Here is a 6,000-nt window from a genome sequence, read left to right on the forward strand (position 1 = left end):
AACTTAGTACACAGAAAACACAACAGGGGATCTTCCGAGATACCGTCTCGTAGTCCCAAACGTAAATGTGCAGGGGAATCTCCGGGAATACCGTTCCGTAGTCCCAAAGTAAATGTGCAGGGGGGTCTCCCGGAATACCGTTCTATAGTCCCAAAGTAAATATGCAAGACAGAGGGATCTCCTGGAATACCGTCCCGTAGTCCCAAAGTAAATATGCAGTACAGGGGAATCTCGCGGAATACCGTTCCGTAGTCCCAAAGTAAATATGCAGCGCGAATAATAGAATACAACTACAACACGAAATTCTTACAATTTAGACTAAGTATCACTCAAGGAAGAAGCAGGAAATTTACTAAGCATGTTGCACATAATTCTCATAAATAATTAAGACACGTAGACATATTGTATTAGACTAAACATGATAGCTACACAAATTGGAATAACTCAATTAAGAATGAAAATAGATTAATACTCATTAAAATGGTATAACTCAAAATAACAGGCAAACATGTTGCTGCTCAATAAAAAAATCGGGTTTTACTACAACTAGCCCATGTACGTACTCGTCACCTCACATACACGGCGCTCACATATCATAATAGTTCCAAATCTTAAGGAAATTTTCCCCACACAAAGTTAGGCAAGCCACTTACCTCGAACCAAGCTCAATCAATCGGTCACAATGCCTTTCCCATGAATATCCGGCTCCGAATGGCCCAAATCTAGCCAAAAGCAATTACATATCATAAATAAAACAATAATAGACTCATCTAATTAATGACATAAACACTTTAACAAAAATCCTGAAATTAACTCAAAAATTTACCGTGGGACCCATGTCTCGGAATCGGGTAAAAGTTACAAAATAGGAACGCCCATTCCACCACGAGTCTAACCATACCAAAATTACTAAATTCCGATATCAAATGGTCCTCCAAATCCACAAATCAAACTTCCAAATCCCTAGCCTCCAATTTCGAATTTTCACCTTAAATACACACTAATTAGGTGGGAAAATACATGGAAAAGCAAGATTATTGATCAAAAATAAGCACAAGGGGCTTACCTCAAGAAATGCCTCAAAAATACTCTCAAAAATTGCCCTAAACCGAGTTTGCAAAGTCAAAAATGACAAAAATTATGAAGCCCTTCGGTTTTAACCACTGCCCAGGTATTTCTGCACTTGCGGGACCTGGGCTCGCACCTGCGGGTGCGCTTGTGCGAAAATTGTGTGCATTGGCGCAATTCACTTGCCCCCTGCCTTCGCACCTGCGAAGACCCCTAACGCATCTACGGCTATCGTAGATGCGGAAATCACCTCGCACCTGCGACCCCTGGCACTCCTCCATTTTCCCACTTCTGCGGCAATTTGCTTGCACCTGCGGGCAGCCTTGCGCAGGTGCGATTACAACAGAACCAGCAAAAGCACCAGATTTTCCTAAGTCCAATTTCATTCCGTCAAGGATCAGAAACACACCCGAGGCCCCCGGGATCTCAACCAAACCTACCAACCAATCCTATAAAACCATGCGAACTTAGTCGAGCCTTCAAACCATATCGAACAACACCAAAAATTATGAATTAAGCACGGATTCAAGCCTAAGAACTTAGAATTTTCTAAATTCTACAAACGACGCTGAACCAAGTCAAATCTAGTCCGAATTACCTTAAATTTTACACACAGATCACAAATGACACTACGAACTTACATCCACTTTCGAAAATCCATTCCGAGCTCGATATCAAAATTTTCGCTATCGGCCGAAATCGCCAAAATCTAACTTTCGCCAATTCGAGCCTAAATCTACTACAGACCTCCAAAACATATTCAGGACGCGCTCCTAATCTCAAAATCACTCAACGGAGCTAACGGGGTCGATGGGATTCCATTCCGGATCTGTCTTCACACAGTTCCGACTACGGTCCAAATTCTAAAACTTAAGCTCTTATTTAGGGAGTAAGTGTCCCAAAACACTCCGAAACTCAAAATCAATCATCACAGCAAGTCACAATAGCATAAATAGATATGGAAAAAGTAGTTAATAGGGGTGAAAAGATGAGGATAATGACTGCGCATATCCTGCTCAGTCTCCCAAGTCGCCTCCTCGACTGGCTGTCCCCTCCAATGAACGTTCACGGAAGCAATGTTCTTTGATATTAGCTTTTTGACCCGACTGTATAAAATAGCCATTGGTTCCTCAACATAGGATAGATCCTTGACTAATTGAACTGATCTGAAATCCAAAATATAGGACAGATCGCCGTGATATTTTCGGAGCATAGAAACATGGAATACCGGATGAACTCCTGCTAGACTGGGAGGCAAGGCAAGCTCATAAGCAACCTCCCCAACTCGACGCAACAAATCAAATGGACCAATGAACCTTTGGCTCAGCTTGCCCTTCTTTCCAAACCTCATAATGCCCTTCATAGGCGAAACCCGGAGCAAGACTAGCTCTCTAACCATGAATGCCATATCGCGAACCTTTCGGTCCGCATAACTCTTCTATCTAGACGGGGCTGTGCGAAGTCTTCCTGAATCACCTTCACTTTTTCCAAGGCATCCTGAACCAAGTCCGTACCCAATAATCTAGCCTCACCGGGTTCGAACCAACCCACTGGGGATTGACACCGCCTACCGTACAGAGCCTCATACGGTGCCATCTGAATATTGGACTGATAACTGTTATTGTAAGCAAACTTCGCAAGTGGCAATAACTGGTCCCAAGAACCCCCAAAATCTATCACACACGCATGGAACATATCCTCTAATATATGAATAGTGCGCTCGGGCTGCCCGTCCGTCTGAGGGTGAAATATTGTGATCAACTCAACCCTAGTACCCAACTCATGTTTTACAACTCTCCAGAACCATGACGTAAACTGCGTACCCCGGTCAGAGATAATAGATACCGGTACGCCATGAAGTCTGACGATCACACAGATGTAGATTCGAGCTAGCTGCTCGGAAGAATAGGTAGTCATCACAGGAATGAAATGAGCCGACTTGGTCAACCTATCCACAATCACCCAAACTGCATCAAACCTCCATTGTGTCCGTAGGAGTCCAACAAAGAAATCCATAGTGATCCGCTCCCATTTCCACTCCAGAATCTCTAACTTCTGAAGCAATCCACCTGGTCGCTTCTGCTCATATTTTACCTGCTGGCAATTTAGACATAGAGCCACATACTCTACTATGTTCTTCTTCATTCTCCTCCACCAGAAATGTCGTTTAAAGTCATGATACATCTTTGCGGTACCTAGATGAATAGAGTACCGCGAACTGTGAGCCTCCTGAAGAATCAACTCACGCAAACCATCTACATTGGGAACACATAGCCTGCCTTGCATCCTGAATGCACTATCATCTCCAATAGTAACCTCCTTAGCATCACCATGCTGGACCGTGCCCTTTAGGACAAGCAGATGGGGGTCATCATACTGACGCCCCCTGATACGATCATAAAGAGAAGACCGAGAGACCACACAAGCCAATACTCGATTTGGCTCAGAAATATCCAATCTCACAAACTGGCTGGCTAAGGCCTGAACATCCAACGCCAGTGGCCTCTCTACTACTGGTAGATATGCTAAACTCCCCAAACTCTCTGCCCGGCGACTCAAAGCATCGGCCACCAAATTGTCCTTCCTAGGGTGGTATAAAATAGTGATATCATAATCCTTAAGTAGCTCCAACCACCTCTGCTGACGTAAGTTAAGATCTTTTTGCTTAAACAGATGCTGCAAACTCCGATGATCGGTGTACATCTCACTAGGAACACCGTACAAATATTGCCGCCATATCTTCAAGGCATGAACAATAACTGCTAACTCAAGATCGTGGATAAGATAGTTCTTTTCGTGCACCTTCAGCTGTCTGGACGCGTAGGCAATCACCCTACCATCCTGCATCAACACCGCGCCGAGACGAATCTGCGATGCATCATAATATACAATATAAGACCCAGAACCTGTAGGTAATACCAATACTGGGGCTGCAGTCAAAGTTGTCTTGAGCTTCTGAAAGCTCTCCTCGCATTCCTCTGTCCACCTGAACGGAGCACCCTTCTGGGTCAGCCTGGTCATAGGTGCTGCAATAAATGAGAATCCCTTTACAAAGCGACGGTAATATCCCGCCAAACCAAGAAAACTCCGGATCTCTGTAGCTGAGGACGGCCTGGGCCACCTCTGCACTGCTTCAATCTTCTTCGATCCACCTGGATCCCCTCACTCGATACTATATGACCCAAGAATGCCATTGAGTCTAACCAAAACTCACACTTTGAAAAATTTGCATATAACTTCTTTTCTCTCAAGGTCTGAAGTGCAGTCCTCAGGTGTTGATCATGATCCTCCCAACTCCAGGAGTATACCAGAATGTCGTCAATAAACACAATGACGAATAAGTCAAGATAAGGTCGGAACACACTGTGCATAAAGTGCATAAAAGCTGATGGGGCATTGGTTAGCCCAAAAGACATAACAAGAAACTCATAGTGACTATATCTGGTCCTGAAAACAGTCTTCGGGATATCTGGCTCCCGAATCTTTAACTGATGATAACCTGAACGTAAGTAAATCTTGGTAAACACTCTGGCACCGTGTAGCTGATCAAATAAGTCATCAATACGAGGCAATGGGTACCTGTTCTTCACTGTGACTTTGTTCAACTGGCGGTAATCAATACACATCCACATAGAACCATCCTTCTTCTTCACAAATAAGACGGGAGCACCCCCAAGGTGACACACTGGGCCGAATGAAGCCTTTATCAAGCAATTCTTGTAACTCCTCTTTCAACTCTTTCAATTCAGGAGGAGCCATACGATATGGAGAAATAGAGATGGGCTGAGTGCCCTGCAATAAATCAATGCCAAAATCAATATTTCTGTCGGGCAGCATGCCCGGAAGATCAGCTAGAAACACATCTGGAAAGTTCCTCACTACTGGAACTGACTCCACTGTAGGGGTATCAATACTGACGTCTATCACATAAGCTAGATACGCGTCACACCCCTTCTCAACCATTCGTTGAGCTTTAAGAAATGAAATAACTCTGGTGGGAGTATACTCTAAGGTACCTATCCACTCTAACCGCAGTAAACCTGGCATAGCCATCGTTACGATTTTAGCGTGACAATCAAGAATAGTATAATGGGGAGACAACCAGTCCATGCCCAAAATAATATCAAAGTCCACTATGTTGAGCAATAATAAATCGGCTCTGGTCTCAAAACCACTAAGAGCAATCAAACACGACCGATGCACGCAGTCTACAGTAAGAGAATCTCCCACAAGAGTAGATACACAAATAGGGGAACTCAAAGAATCCCGAGATACGTCCAAATACGGAGCAAAATAAGATGACACATAAGAATATATAGAGCCTGGATCAAATAATACTGACGTATCTCTATGACAGACCGGAACAATACCTGTAATGACAGAATCAGAGGCAACTGCCTATGTACGAGCAGGAAGTGCATAATATCTGGCCTGGCCTCCTCCTCTAGGGCGACCTCTATCTTCCCTACCTCCACCTCGAGCTGGTTGAGCAGGTGGGGGTTGCAGCTGGTGCTATAATCATAGCCTGAGGACTCGGTGGAGCACGATGTGACTGAAGAGTCTGTGGAGGTGCACCCCTCCTAATCCTTGGGCAATCCCTCACCATGTGGCGAGTGTCGCCACACTCAAAACAAGCTCTGGGAGGGCGTGGCTACTGTGACTGGTTCGGGCTAGGTCTGCTGGATTGGTCGCTAGGAACACCCCGTGCATGAGGCACACTAGATACTGGCGGTACATAATAAGGCTCTTGGGGTCTAGAAGGGCCTGGAATACCGCTGGAGGTTGGAAGAGCTGAATGAACGGGGCGGCTCACATAACCCCTACCATGGCGAGCTGCTGGGGCACGAGCTCCCGAATAATAACCAGCCTCTCGAGACCTCTTGATCTCCCTCTCCTCTCTATCCCGGGCAAACATGCCCTCGAATCTCCTGG

The sequence above is a fragment of the Nicotiana tabacum genome, chromosome 9 (genome assembly GCF_000715075.1).
Source record: "Nicotiana tabacum cultivar K326 chromosome 9, ASM71507v2, whole genome shotgun sequence".
Lineage (NCBI taxonomy): Eukaryota > Viridiplantae > Streptophyta > Magnoliopsida > Solanales > Solanaceae > Nicotiana > Nicotiana tabacum.